The sequence below is a fragment of the Eschrichtius robustus genome, unplaced genomic scaffold (genome assembly GCF_028021215.1).
Source record: "Eschrichtius robustus isolate mEscRob2 unplaced genomic scaffold, mEscRob2.pri scaffold_26, whole genome shotgun sequence".
NCBI classification, from domain to species: domain Eukaryota; kingdom Metazoa; phylum Chordata; class Mammalia; order Artiodactyla; family Eschrichtiidae; genus Eschrichtius; species Eschrichtius robustus.
This window is the reverse complement of record NW_027175249.1, coordinates 51,322-68,656: the sequence shown is the minus strand read 5'-3', so window position 1 is coordinate 68,656 and position 17,335 is coordinate 51,322.

The window sequence follows — 17,335 nt, the reverse complement described above, 5'->3', positions numbered from 1 at the left end:
TATGGAGTATTGTGATGACCAGAATTCTGTAGCACTGTGATGAAAAGGGAATGGAGCATTGTGATTACAGGGGTCATGGAGCATTGTGATGACAATGGTTCTAGAACATTGTGATGACAGGGATCATGGAGGATAGTGATGAAAGGGGCCATGGAGTATTGTGATGAAAATTGTTCTAGAACATTGTGATGACAGGGATCATGGAGCATAGTGCTGAAAGGAGCAGTGGAGAATTGTGCTGACAGGCGTCATGGGACATTGTGATGACACGGCCATGGAACATTATGATGACAATAATTCTGGAGCATTGTGATAAAAAGGGCATGGACCATTGTGATTAGAGGGGCCAAGTAGCATTCTGATGACAATGGCATGGAGCATTGTGATGACAAGGGTCATCGAGCATTGTGATGACACGGTTATGGAATATTGCGATGACCATAATTCTGTAGCACTGTGATGAAAGGGAATGGAGCATTGTGATTACAGGGGTCATGGAGCATTGTGATGACAATGGTTCTAGAACATTGTGATGACAGGGATCATGGAGCATAGTGATGAAAGGGGCCATGGAGCATTGTGATGACAGGCGTCATGGGACATTGTGTTGACTGTGGTCATGGAGCATTGTTAGAAAGGGAACATGGAGCAATTTGATTTCAGGGGCCATGAACAATTGTGAAAACATACGCCATGGAGTATTCAGATGAATGTTGTCAAGGATCATTGTGACGAAAAGTGTCCTGGAATATTGTGATGACACGGTTCATGGAGCATTGCGATGACAAGGGCCATGGCGAAATGTGAAGACATGTGTCATGGGGAATTGTGATGACAGTGGTCATCTAGATTGGTGAAGAAAGATATCATGTTGCACTGGGATGACAGTGGCCATGGAACATTGTGATGACAGGGGTCATGGGGCATTGTGAGGATACGGCCATGGAACATTATGATGACAAGAATTCTGGAGCATTTTGATAAAAAGGGCATGGACCATTGTGATTAGAGGGGCCAAGGAGCATTCTGATGACAACGGCATGGAGCATTGTGATGACAAGGGTCATCGAGCATTGTGATGAGAGTGGTCATGAAGCATTGTGATGAATGTGGTCATGGATCATTGTGATGACAAGTGTCGTGGAGCATTGTGATGACAGGGGTCATAGAGCATTGTGATGACACGGTTATGGAATATTGTGATGACCAGAATTCTGTAGCACTGTGATGAAAAGGGAATGGAGCATTGTGATTACAGGGGTCATGGAGCATTGTGATGAAAATTGTTCTAGAACATTGTGATGACAAGGATCATGGAGCATAGTGATGAAAGGGGCCAAGAAGCATTGTGATGACAGGTGTCATGGGACAATGTGTTGACAGTGGTCATGGAGCATTGTTAGAAAGGGAACATGGAGCAATTTGATTTCAGGGGCCATGAAAATTTGTCAATACGTAGGCCATGGAATATTCAGATGTATGTGGTCAAGGATCATTGTGACGACAAGTGCCCAGGAATATTGTGATGACACGGTTCATGGAGCATTGCGATGACAAGGGCCATGGCGAAATGTGAAGACAGGGGTCATGGGGCACTGTGATGACAGTGGTCATCTAGAATTGTGAAGAAAGATATCATGGAGCACTGGGGTGACAGGGGCCATGGAGCATTGTGATAACAGGGTTCATGGGGCATTGTGATGACACGGCCATGGAACATTATGATGACAAGAAGTCTGGAGCATTGTGATAAAAAGGGCATGGACCATTGTGATTACAGGGGCCAAGGAGCATTCTGATGACAACGGCATGGAGCATTGTGATGACAAGGGTCATCGAGCATTTTGATGACAGTGGTCATGAAGCATTGTGATGAATGTGGTCATGGATCATTGTGATGACAAGTGTCGTGGAGCATTGTGATGACAGGGGTCATAGAGCATTGTGATGACACGGTTATGGAATATTGTGAAGACCAGAATTCTGTAGCACTGTGATGAAAAGGGAATGGAGCATTGTGATTACAGGGGTCATGGAGCATTGTGATGACAATTGTTCTAGAACATTGTGAAGACAGGGATCATGGAGCATAGTGATGAATGGGGCCATGGAGCATTGTGGTGACAGGCGTCATGGGACTTTGTGTTGACAGTGGTCATGGAGCATTGTTAGAAAGGGAACATAGAGCAATTTGATTTCAGGGGCCATGAAAAATTGTGAATACATAGGCCATGGAGTATTCAGATGAATGTGGTCAAGGATCATTGTGACAAAAAGTGTCCTGGAATATTGTGATGACACGGTTCATGGAGCATTGCGATGACAAGGGCCATGGCGAAATGTGAAGACAGGTGTCATGGGGCATTGTGATGACAGTGGTCATCTAGAATTGTGAAGAAAGATATCATGGAGCACTGGGATGACAGGGGCCATGGAACATTGTGATTACAGGGGTCATGGGGCATTGTGATGACACGGCCATGGAACATTATAATGACAAGAATTCTGGAGCATTGTGATAAATAGGGCATGGACCATTGTGATTAGAGGGGCCAAGGAGCATTCTGATGACAACGGCATGGAGCATTGTGATGACAAGGGTCATCGAGCATTGTGATGACAGTGGTTATGAAGCATTGTGATGAATTTGGTCATGGATCATTGTGATGACAAGTGTCGTGGAGCATTGTGATGACAGGTGTCATAGAGCATTGTGATGACACGGTTATGGAATATTGTGAAGACCAGAATTCTGTAGCACTGTGATGAAAAGGGAATGGAGCATTGTGATTACAGGGGTCATGGAGCATTGTGATGACAATTGTTCTAGAACATTGTGAAGACAGGGATCATGGAGCATAGTGATTAAAGGGGCCATGGAGCATTGTGATGACAGGCGTCATGGGACTTTGTGTTGACAGTGGTCATGGAGCATTGTTAGAAAGGGAACATGGAGCAATTTGATTTCAGGGGCCATGAAAAATTGTGAATACATAGGCCATGGACTATTCAGATGAATGTGGTCAAGGATCATTGTGACAAAAAGTGTCCTGGAATATTGTGATGACACGGTTCATGGAGCATTGCGATGACAAGGGCCATGGCGAAATGTGAAGGCAGGTGTCATGGGGCTTTGTGATGACAGTGGTCATCTAGAATTGTGAAGAAAGATATCATGGAGCACTGGGATAACAGGGGCCATGGAGCATTGTGATGACAGGTGTCATGGGGCATTGTGATGACACAGCCATGGAACATTATGATGAGAAGAATTTTGGAGCATTGTGATAAAAAGGGCATGGACCATTGTGATTAGAGGGGCCAAGGAGCATACTGATGACAACGGCATGGAGCATTGTTATGACAAGTGTCATCGAGCATTGTGATGACAGTGGTCATGAAGCATTGTGATGAATGTGGTCATGGATCATTGTGATGACAATTGTCGTGGAGCATTGTGATGACAGGTGTCATAGAGCATTGTGATGACACGGTTATGGAGTATTGTGATGACCAGAATTCTGTAACACTGTGATGAAAAGGGAATGGAGCATTGTGATTACAGGGGTCATGGAGCATTGTGATGACAATGGTTCTAGAACATTGTGATGACAGGGATCATGGAGGATAGTGATGAAAGGGGCCATGGAGTATTGTGATGAAAATTGTTCTAGAACATTGTGATGACAGGGATCATGGAGCATAGTGATGAAAGGAGCAGTGGAGAATTGTGTTGACAGGCGTCATGGGACATTGTGATGACAGTGGTCATCTAGAATTGTGAAGAATGATATCATGGAGCACTGGGATGAAAGGGGCCATGGAACATTGTGATTACAGGGGTCATGGGGCATTGTGATGACACGGCCATGGAACATTATAATGACAAGAATTCTGGAGCATTGTGATAAATAGGGCATGGACCATTGTGATTAGAGGGGCCAAGGAGCATTCTGATGACAACGGCATGGAGCATTGTGATGACAAGGGTCATCGAGCATTGTGATGACAGTGGTCATGAAGCATTGTGATGAATGTGGTCATGGATCATTGTGATGACAAGTGTCGTGGAGCATTGTGATGACAGGGGTCATAGAGCATTGTGATGACACGATTATGGAATATTGTGATGACCAGAATTCTGTAGCACTGTGATGAATAGGGAATGGAGCATTGTGATTACAGGGGTCATGGAGCATTGTGATGAAAATTGTTCTAGAACATTGTGATGACAGGGATCATGGAGCATAGTGATGAAAGGGGCCATGAAGCATTGTGATGACAGGCGTCATGGGACAATGTGTTGACAGTGGTCATGGAGCATTGTTAGAAAGGGAACATGGAGCAATTTGATTTCAGGGGCCATGAAAAATTGTGAATACATAGGCCATGGAATATTCAGATGTATGTGGTCAAGGATCATTGTGACGACAAGTGTCCTGGAATATTGTGATGACACGGTTCATTGAGCATTGCGATGACAAGGGCCATGGCGAAATGTGAAGGCAGGTGTCATGGGGCTTTGTGATGACAGTGGTCATCTAGAATTGTGAAGAAATGTATCATGGAGCACTGAGATAAGAGGGGCCATGGAGCATTCTGATGACAGGGGTAATGGGGCATTGTGATGACACAGCCATGGAACATTATGATGACAAGGATTCTGGAGCATTGTGATAAAAAGGGCATGGACCATTGTGATTAGAGGGGCCAAGGAGCATTCTGATGACAACGGCATGGAGCATTGTGATGACAAGGGTCATCGAGCAATGTGATGACAGTGGTCATGAAGCATTGTGATGAATGTGGTCATGGATCATTGTGATGACAAGTGTCGTGGAGCATTGTGATGACAGGGGTCATAGAGCATTGTGATGACACGGTTATGGAATATTGTGAGGACCAGAATTCTGTAGCACTGTGATGAAAAGGGAATGGAACATTGTGATTACAGGGGTCATGGCGCATTTTGATGAAAATTGTTCTAGAACATTGTGATGACAGGGATCATGGAGCATAGTGATGAAAGGGGCCATGAAGCATTGTGATGACAGGCGTCATGGGACAATGTGTTGACAGTGGTCATGGAGCATTGTTAGAAAGGGAACATGGAGCAATTTGATTTCAGGGGCCATGAAAAATTGTGAATACATAGGCCATGGAGTATTCAGATGAATGTGGTCAAGGATCATTGTGACAAAAAGTGTCCTGGAATATTGTGATGACACGGTTCATGGAGCATTGCGATGACAAGGGCCATGGCGAAATGTGAAGACAGGTGTCATGGGGCATTGTGATGACAGTGGTCATCTAGAATTGTGAAGAAAGATATCATGGAGCACTGGGATGAAAGGGGCCATGGAACATTGTGATTACAGGGGTCATGGGGCATTGTGATGACACGGCCATGGAACATTATAATGACAAGAATTCTGGAGCATTGTGATAAATAGGGCATGGACCATTGTGATTAGAGGGGTCAAGGAGCATTCTGATGACAACGGCATGGAGCATTGTGATGACCAGGGTCATCGAGCATTGTGATGACAGTGGTCATGAAGCATTTTAATGAATGCGGTCATGGATCATTGTGATGACAGGGGTCATAGAGCATTGTGATGACACGGTTATGGAGTATTGTGATGACCAGAATTCTGTAGCACTGTGATGAAAAGGGAATGGAGCATTGTGATTACAGGCGTCATGGAGCATTGTGATGACAATGGTTCTAGAACATTGTGATGACAGGGATCATGGAGCATAGTGATTAAAGGGGCCATGGAGCATTGTGATGACAGGCGTCATGGGACTTTGTGTTGACAGTGGTCATGGAGCATTGTTAGAAAGGGAACATGGAGCAATTTGATTTCAGGGGCCATGAAAAATTGTGAATACATAGGCCATGGAGTATTCAGATGAATGTGGTCAAGGATCATTGTGACGAAAAGTGTCCTGGAATATTGTGATGACACGGTTCATGGAGCATTGCGATGACAAGGGCCATGGCGAAATGTGAAGACAGGGGTCATGGGGCACTGTGATGACAGTGGTCATCTAGAATTGTGAAGAAAGATATCATAGAGCACTGGGGTGACAGGGCCCATGGAGCATTGTGATGACAGGGGTCATGGGGCATTGTGATGACACGGCCATGGAACATTATGATGACAAGAAGTCTGGAGCATTGTGATAAAAAGGGCATGGACCATTGTGATTACAGGGGCCAAGGAGCATTCTGATGACAACGGCATGGAGCATTGTGATGACAAGGGTCATCGAGCATTTTGATGACAGTGGTCATGAAGCATTGTGATGAATGTGGTCATGGATCATTGTGATGACAAGTGTCGTGGAGCATTGTGATGACAGGGGTCATAGAGCATTGTGATTACACGGTTATGTAATATTGTGAAGACCAGAAATCTGTAGCACAGTGATGAAAATGGAATGGAGCATTGTGATTACAAGGGTCATGGAGCATTGTGATGACAAATGTTCTAGAATATTGTGAAGACAGGGATCATGGAGCATAGTGATGAAAGGGGCCATGCAGAATTGTGAAGACAGGCGTCATGGGACAATGTGTTGACAGTGGTCATGGAGCATTGTTAGAAAGGGAACATGGAGCAATTTGATTTCAGGGGCCATGAAAAATTGTGAATACATAGGCCATGGAGTATTCAGATGAATGTGGTCAAGGATCATTGTGACAAAAAGTGTCCTGGAATATTGTGATGACACGGTTCATGGAGCATTGCGATGACAAGGGCCATGGCAAAATGTGAAGACAGGTGTCATGGGGCATTGTGATGACAGTGGTCATCCAGAATTGTGAAGAAAGATATCATGGAGCACTGGGATGACAGGGGCCATGGAGCATTGTGATTACAGGGGTCATGGGGCATTGTGATGACACGGCCATGGAACATTATGATGACAAGAATTCTGGAGCATTGTGATAAAAAGGGCATGGACCATTGTGATTGGAGGGGCCAAGGAGCATTCTGATGACAACGGCATGGAGCATTGTGATGACAACGGTCCTCGAGCATTGTGATGACAATGGTCATGAAGCATTGTGATGAATTTGGTCATGGATCATTGTGATGACAACTGTCGTGGAGCATTGTGATGACAGGTGTCATAGAGCATTGTGATGACACGGTTATGGAATATTGTGAAGACCAGAATTCTGTAGCACTGTGATGAAAAGGGAATGGAGCATTGTGATTACAGGGGTCATGGAGCATTGTGATGACAATTGTTCTAGAACATTGTGAAGACAGGGATCATGGAGCATAGTGATGAAAGGGGCCATGGAGCATTGTGATGACAGGCGTCATGGGACTTTGTGTTGACAGTGGTCATGGAGCATGGTTAGAAAGGGAACATGGAGCAATTTGATTTCAGGGGCCATGAAAAATTGTGAATACATAGGCCATGGAGTATTCAGATGAATGTGGTCAAGGATCATTGTGACAAAAAGTGTCCTGGAATATTGTGATGACACGGTTCATGGAGCATTGCGATGACAAGGGTCATCGAGCATTGTGATGACAGTGGTCATGAAGCATTGTGATGACAGTGGTCATCTAGAATTGTGAAGAAAGATATCATGGAGCACTGAGATGACAGGGGCCATGGAACATTGTGATTACAGGGGTCAAGGGGCATTGTGATGACACGGCCATGGAACATTATAATGACAAGTATTCTGGAGCATTGTGATAAATAGGGCATGGACCATTGTGATTAGAGGGGCCAAGGAGCATTCTGATGAAAACGGCATGGAGCATTGTGATGACAAGGGTCATCGAGCATTGTGATGACAGTGGTCATGAAGCATTTTGATGAATGTGGTCATGGATCATTGTGATGACAAGTGTCGTGGAGCATTGTGATGACAGGGGTCATAGAGCATTGTGATGACACGGTTATGGAATATTGTGATGACCAGAATTCTGTAGCACTGTGATGAAAAGGGAATGGAGCATTGTGATTACAGGGGTCATGGAGCATTGTGATGAAAATTGTTCTAGAACCTTGTGATGACAGGGATCATGGAGCATAGTGATGAAAGGGGCCATGAAGCATTGTGATGACAGGCGTCATGGGACAATGTGTTGACAGTGGTCATGGAGCATTGTTAGAAAGGGAACATGGAGCAATTTGATTTCAGGGGCCATGAAAAATTGTGAATACATAGGCCATGGAGTATTCAGATGAATGTGGTCAAGGATCATTGTGACAAAAAGTGTCCTGGAATATTGTGATGACACGGTTCATGGAGCATTGCGATGACAAGGGCCATGGCGAAATGTGAAGACAGGTGTCATGGGGCATTGTGATGACAGTGGTCATCTAGAATTGTGAAGAAAGATATCATGGGGCATTGTGATGACACGGCCATGGAACATTATGATGACAAGAATTCTGGAGCATTGTGATAAAAAGGGCATGGACCATTGTGATTAGAGGGGCCAAGGAGCATTCTGATGACAACGGCATGGAGCATTGTGATGACAAGGGTCATCGAGCATTGTGATGACAGTGGTCATGAAGCATTGTGATGAATTTGGTCATGGATCATTGTGATGACAAGTGTCGTGGAGCATTGTGATGACAGGTGTCATAGAGCATTGTGATGACACGGTTATGGAATATTGTGAAGACCAGAATTCTGTAGCACTGTGATGAAAAGGGAATGGAGCATTGTGATTACAGGGGTCATGGAGCATTGTGATGACAATTGTTCTAGAACATTGTGAAGACAGGGATCATGGAGCATAGTGATGAAAGGGGCCATGGAGCATTGTGATGACAGGCGTCATGGGACTTTGTGTTGACAGTGGTCATGGAGCATTGTTAGAAAGGGAACATGGAGCAATTTGATTTCAGGGGCCATGAAAAATTGTGAATATATAGGCCATGGAATATTCAGATGTATGTGGTCAAGGATCATTGTGACGACAAGTGTCCAGGAATTTTGTGATGACACGGTTCATGGAGCATTGCGATGACAAGGGCCATGGCGAAATGTGAAGGCAGGTGTCATGGGGCTTTGTGATGACAGTGGTCATCTAGTATTGTGAAGAAAGGTATCATGGAGCACTGGGATAAGAGGGGCCATGGAGCATTGTGATGACAGGGGTAATGGGGCATTGTGATGACACAGCCATGGAACATTATGATGACAAGGATTCTGGAGCATTGTGATAAAAAGTGCATGGACCATTGTGATTAGAGGGGCCAAGGAGCATTCTGATGACAACGGCATAGAGCATTGTGATGACAAGTGTCGTGGAGCATTGTGATGACAGGTGTCATAGAGCATTGTGATGACACGGTTATGGAATATTGAGAAGACCAGAATTCTGTAGCACTGTGATGAAAAGGGAATGGAGCATTGTGATTACAGGGGTCATGGAGCATTGTGATGACAATTCTTCTAGAACATTGTGAAGACAGGGATCATGGAGCATAGTGATGAAAGGGCCCATGGAGCATTGTGATGACAGGCATCATGGGACTTTGTGTTGACAGTGGTCATGGAGCATTGTTAGAAAGGGAACATGGAGCAATTTGATTTCAGGGGCCATGAAAAATTGTGAATACATAGGCCATGGAATATTCAGATGTATGTGGTCAAGGATCATTGTGACGACATGTGTCCAGGAATATTGTGATGACACGGTTCATGGAGCATTGCGATGACAAGGGCCATGGCGAAATGTGAAGGCAGGTGTCATGGGGCTTTGTGATGACAGTGGTCATCTAGAATTGTGAAGAAAGATATCACGGAGCACTGGGATAACAGGGGCCATGGAGCATTGTGATGACAGGTGTCATGGGACATTGTGATGACACAGCCATGGAACATTATGATGACAAGAATTTTGGAGCATTGTGATAAAAAGGGCATGGACCATTGTGATTAGAGGGGCCAAGGAACATTCTGATGACAACGGCATGGAGCATTGTGATGACAAGTGTCATCGAGCATTGTGATGACAGTGGTCATGAAGCATTGTGATGAATGTGGTCATGGATCATTGTGATGACAAGTGTCGTGGAGCATTGTGATGACAGGGGTCATAGAGCATTGTGATGACACGGTTATGGAATATTGTGATGACCAGAATTCTGTAGCACTGTGATGAAAAGGGAATGGAGCTTTGTGATTACAGGGGTCATGGAGCATTGTAATGACAATTGTTTAGAACATTGTGAAGACAGGGATCATGGAGCATAGTGATGAAAGGGGCCATGGAGCATTGTGATGACAGGCGTCATGGGACATTGTGTTGACAGTGGTCATGGAGCATTGTTAGAAAGGGAACATGGAGCAATTTGATTTCAGGGGCCATGAAAAATTGTGAAGACATAGGCCATGGAGTATTCAGATGAATGTGGTCAAGGATCATTGTGACGAAAATTGTCCTGGAATATTGTGATGACACGGTTCATGGAGCATTGCGATGACAAGGGCCATGGCGAAATGTGAAGACAGGGGTCATGGGGCACTGTGATGACAGTGGTCATCTAGAATTGTGAAGAAAGATATCATGGAGCACTGGGGTGACAGGGGCCATGGAGCATTGTGATGACAGGGGTCATGGGGCATTGTGATGACACGGCCATGGAACATTATGATGACAAGAAGTCTGGAGCATTGTGATAAAAAGGGCATGGACCATTGTGATTACAGGGGCCAAGGAGCATTCTGATGACAACGGCATGGAGCATTGTGATGGCAAGGGTCATCGAGCATTTTGATGACAGTGGTCATGAAGCATTGTGATGAATGTGGTCATGGATCATTGTGATGACAAGTGTCGTGGAGCATTGTGATGACAGGGGTCATAGAGCATTGTAATGACACGGTTATGGAATATTGTGAAGACCAGAAATCTGTAGCACTGTGATGAAAATGGAATGGAGCATTGTGATTACAAGGGTCATGGAGCATTGTGATGACAAATGTTCTAGAATATTGTGAAGACAGGGATCATGGAGCATAGTGATGAAAGGGGCCATGGAGAATTGTGAAGACAGGCGGCATGGGACAATGTGTTGACAGTGGTCATGGAGCATTGTTAGAAAGGGAACATGGAGCAATTTGATTTCAGGGGCCATGAAAAATTGTGAATACATAGGCCATGGAGTATTCAGATGAATGTGGTAAAGGATCATTGTGACAAAAAGTGTCCTGGAATATTGTGATGACACGGTTCATGGAGCATTGCGATGACAAGGGCCATGGCGAAATGTGAAGACAGGTGTCATGGGGCATTGTGATGACAGTGGTCATCTAGAATGGTGAAGAAAGATATCATGGAGCACTGGGATGACAGGGGCCATGGAACATTGTGATGACAGGGGTCATGGGGCATTGTGATGACACGGCCATGGAACAATATAATGACAAGAATTCTGGAGCATTGTGATAAATAGGGCATGGACCATTGTGATTAGAGGGGCCAAGGAGCATTCTGATGACAACGGCATGGAGCATTGTGATGACAAGGGTCATCGAGGATTGTGATGACAGTGGTCATGAAGCATTGTGATGAATGTGGTCATGGATCATTGTGATGACAAGTGTCGTGGAGCATTTTGATGACAGGGGTCATAGAGCATTGTGATGACACGGTTATGGAATATTGTGATGACCAGAATTCTGTAGCACTGTGATGAATAGGGAATGGAGCATTGTGATTACAGGGGTCATGGAGCATTGTGATGAAAATTGTTCTAGAACATTGTGATGACAGGGATCATGGAGCATAGTGATGAAAGTGGCCATGAAGCATTGTGATGACAGGCGTCATTGGACAATGTGTTGACAGTGGTCATGGAGCATTGTTAGAAAGGGAACATGGAGCAATTTGATTTCAGGGGCCATGAAAAATTGTGAATACATAGGCCATGGAATATTCAGATGTATGTGGTCAAGGATCATTGTGAGGACAAGTGTCCTGGAATATTGTGATGACACGGTTCATGGAGCATTGCGATGACAAGGGCCATGGCGAAATGTGAAGGCAGGTGTCATGGGGCTTTGTGATGACAGTGGTCATCTAGAATTGTGAAGAAAGGTATCATGGAGCACTGGGATAAGAGGGGCCATGGAGCATTCTGATGACAGGGGTAATGGGGCATTGTGATGACACAGCCATGGAACATTATGATGACAAGGATTCTGGAGCATTGTGATAAAAAGGGCATGGACCATTGTGATTAGAGGGGCCAAGGAGCATTCTGATGACAACGGCATAGAGCATTGTGATGACAAGTGTCATCGAGCATTGTGATGACAGTGGTCAAGAAGCATTGTGATGAATGTGGTCATGGATCATTGTGATGACAAGTGTCGTGGAGCATTGTGATGACAGGTGTCATAGAGCATTGTGATGACACGGTTATGGAATATTGAGAAGACCAGAATTCTGTAGCACTGTGATGAAAAGGGAATGGAGCATTGTGATTACAGGGGTCATGGAGCATTGTGATGACAATTGTTCTAGAACATTGTGAAGACAGGGATCATGGAGCATAGTGATGAAAGGGCCCATGGAGCATTGTGATGACAGGCGTCATGGGACTTTGTGTTGACAGTGGTCATGGAGCATTGTTAGAAAGGGAACATGGAGCAATTTGATTTCAGGGGCCATGAAAAATTGTGAATAAATAGGCCATGGAGTATTCAGATGAATGTGGTCAAGGATCATTGTGACAAAAAGTGTCCTGGAATATTGTGATGACACGGTTCATGGAGCATTGCGATGACAAGGGCCATGGCGAAATGTGAAGACAGGTGTCATGGGGCATTGTGATGACAGTGGTCATCTAGAATTGTGAAGAAAGATATCATGGAGCACTGGGATGACAGGGGCCATGGAACATTGTGATTACAGGGGTCATGGGGCATTGTGATGACACGGCCATGGAACATTATAATGACAAGAATTCTGGAGCATTGTGATAAATAGGGCATGGACCATTGTGATTAGAGGGGCCAAGGAGCATTCTGATGACAACGGCATGGAGCATTGTGATGACAAGGGTCATCGAGCATTGTGATGACAGTGGTCATGAAGCATTGTGATGAATGTGGTCATGGATCATTGTGATGACAAGTGTCGTGGAGCATTGTGATGACAGGGGTCATAGAGCATTGTGATGACACGGTTATGGAATATTGTGATGACAAGAATTCTGTAGCACTGTGATGAAAAGGGAATGGAACATTGTGATTACAGGGGTCATGGCGCATTGTGATGAAAATTGTTCTACAACATTGTGATGACAGGGATCATGGAGCATAGTGATGAAAGGGGCCATGAAGCATTGTGATGACAGGCGTCATGGGACAATGTGTTGACAGTGGTCATGGAGCATTGTTAGAAAGGGAACATGGAGCAATTTGATTTCAGGGGCCATGAAAAATTGTGAATACATAGGCCATGGAGTATTCAGATGAATGTGGTCAAGGATCATTGTGACAAAAAGTGTCCTGGAATATTGTGATGACACGGTTCATGGAGCATTGCGATGACAAGGGCCATGGCGAAATGTGAAGACAGGTGTCATGGGGCATTGTGATGACAGTGGTCATCTAGAATTGTGAAGAAAGATATCATGGAGCACTGGGATGACAGGGGCCATTGAACATTGTGATGACAGGGGTCATGGGGCATTGTGATGACACGGCCATGGAACATTATGATGACAAGAATTCTGGAGCATTGTGATAAAAAGGGCATGGACCATTGTGATTAGAGGGGCCAAGGAGCATTCGGATGACAACGGCATGGAGCATTGTGATGACAAGGGTCATCGAGCATTGTGATGACAGTGGTCATGAAGCATTGTGATGAATTTGGTCATGGATCATTGTGATGACAAGTGTCGTGGAGCATTGTGATGACAGGTGTCATAGAGCATTGTGATGACACGGTTATGGAATATTGTGAAGACCAGAATTCTGTAGCACTGTGATGAAAAGGGAATGGATCATTGTGATTACAGGGGTCATGGAGCATTGTGATGACAATTGTTCTAGAACATTGTGAAGACAGGGATCATGGAGCATAGTGATGAAAGGGGCCATGGAGCATTGTGATGACAGGCGTCATGGGACTTTGTGTTGACAGTGGTCATGGAGCATTGTTAGAAAGGGAACATGGAGCAATTTGATTTCAGGGGCCATGAAAAATTGTGAATACATAGGCCATGGAATATTCAGATGTATGTGGTCAAGGATCATTGTGACGACAAGTGTCCAGGAATATTGTGATGACACGGTTCATGGAGCATTGCGAGGACAAGGGCCATGGCGAAATGTGAAGGCAGGTGTCATGGGGCTTTGTGATGACAGTGGTCATCTAGAATTGTGAAGAAAGATATCATGGAGCACTGGGATAACAGGGGCCATGGAGCATTGTGATGACAGGTGTCATGGGACATTGTGATGACACAGCCATGGAACATTATGATGACAAGAATTTTGGAGCATTGTGATAAAAAGGGCATGGACCATTGTGATTAGAGGGGCCAAGGAACATTCTGATGACAACGGCATGGAGCATTGTGATGACAAGTGTCATCGAGCATTGTGATGACAGTGGTCATGAAGCATTGTGATGAATGTGGTCATGGATCATTGTGATGACAAGTGTCGTGGAGCATTGTGATGACAGGGGTCATAGAGCATTGTGATGACACGGTTATGGAATATTGTGATGACCAGAAATCTGTAGCACTGTGATGAAAAGGGAATGGAGCATTGTGATTACAGGGGTCATGGAGCATTGTGATGACAATTGTTTAGAACATTGTGAAGACAGGGATCATGGAGCATAGTGATGAAAGGGGCCATGGAGCATTGTGATGACAGGCGTCATGGGACATTGTGTTGACAGTGGTCATGGAGCATTGTTAGAAAGGGAACATGGAGCAATTTGATTTCAGGGGCCATGAAAAATTGTGAATACATAGGCCATGGAGTATTCAGATGAATGTGGTCAAGGATCATTGTGACGAAAAGTGTCCTGGAATATTGTGATGACACGGTTCATGGAGCATTGCGATGACAAGGGCCATGGCGAAATGTGAAGACAAGGGTCATGGGGCACTGTGATGACAGTGGTCATCTAGAATTGTGAAAAAAGATATCATGGAGCACTGGGGTGACAGGGGCCATGGAGCATTGTGATGACAGGGGTCATGGGGCATTGTGATGACACGGCCATGGAACATTATGATGACAAGAAGTCTGGAGCATTGTGATAAAAAGGGCATGGACCATTGTGATTACAGGGGCCAAGGAGCATTCTGATGACAACGGCATGGAGCATTGTGATGACAAGGGTCATCGAGCATTGTGATGACAGTGGTCATGAAGCATTGTGATGAATGTGGTCATGGATCATTGTGATGACAAGTGTCGTGGAGCATTGCGATGACAGGGGTCATAGAGCATTGTGATGACACGGTTATGGAATATTGTGAAGACCAGAAATCTGTAGCACAGTGATGAAAATGGAATGGAGCATTGTGATTACAAGGGTCATGGAGCAATGTGATGACAAATGTTCTAGAATATTGTGAAGACAGGGATCATGGAGCATAGTGATGAAAGGGGCCATGGAGAATTGTGAAGACAGGCGTCATGGGACAATGTGTTGACAGTGGTCATGGAGCATTGTTAGAAAGGGAACATGGAGCAATTTGATTTCAGGGGCCATGAAAAATTGTGAATACATAGGCCATGGAGTATTCAGATGAATGTGGTCAAGGATCATTGTGACAAAATGTGTCCTGGAATATTGTGATGACACGGTTCATGGAGCATTGCGATGACAAGGGCCATGGCGAAATGTGAAGACAGGTGTCATGGGGCATTGTGATGACAGTGGTCATCTAGAATTGTGAAGAAAGATATCATGGAGCACTGGGATGACAGGGGCCATGGAGCATTGTGATGACAGGGGTCATGGGGCATTGTGATGACACGGCCATGGAACATTATGATGACAAGAATTCTGGAGCATTGTGATAAAAAGGGCATGGACCATTGTGATTGGAGGGGCCAAGGAGCATTCTGATGACAACGGCATGGAGCATTGTGATGACAACGGTCCTCGAGCATTGTGATGACAGTGGTCATGAAGCATTGTGATGAATGTGGTCATGGATCATTGTGATGACAAGTGTCGTGGAGCATTGTGATGACAGGGGTCATAGAGCATTGTGATGACACGGTTATGGAATATTGTGATGACCAGAATTCTGTAGCACTGTGATGAAAAGGGAATGGAGCATTGTGATTACAGGGGTCATGGAGCATTGTGATGACAATTGTTTAGAACATTGTGAAGACAGGGATCATGGAGCATAGTGATGAAAGGGCTCATGGAGCATTGTGATGACAGGCGTCATGGGACTTTGTGTTGACAGTGGTCATGGAGCATTGTTAGAAAGGGTACATGGAGCAATTTGATTTCAGGGGCCATGAAAAATTGTGAATACATAGGCCATGGAGTATTCAGATGAATGAGGTCAAGGATCATTGTGACAAAAAGTGTCCTGGAATATTGTGATGACACGGTTCATGGAGCATTGCGATGACAAGGGCCATGGTGAAATGTGAAGACAGGAGTCATGGGGCAATGTGATGACAGTGGTCATCTAGGATTGTGAAGAAAGATAACATGGAGCACAGGGATGACAGGGGCCATGGAGCATTGTGATGACAGGGGTCATGGGGCATTGTGATGACACGGCCATGGAACATTATGATGACAAGAAGTCTGGAGCATTGTGATAAAAAGGGCATGGACCATTGTGATTACAGGGGCCAAGGAGCATTCTGATGACAACGGCATGGAGCATTGTGATGACAAGGGTCATCGAGCATTTTGATGACAGTGGTCATGAAGCATTGTGATGAATGTGGTCATGGATCATTGTGATGACAAGTGTCGTGGAGCATTGTGATGACAGGGGTCATAGAGCATTGTGATGACACGGTTATGGAATATTGTGAAGACCAGAAATCTGTAGCACAGTGATGAAAATGGAATGGAGCATTGTGATTACAAGGGTCATGGAGCATTGTGATGACAAATGTTCTAGAATATTGTGAAGACAGGGATCATGGAGCATAGTGATGAAAGGGGCCATGCAGAATTGTGAAGACAGGCGTCATGGGACAATGTGTTGACAGTGGTCATGGAGCATTGTTAGAAAGGGAACATGGAGCAATTTGATTTCAGGGGCCATGAAAAATTGTGAATACATAGGCCATGGAGTATTCAGATGAATGTGGTCA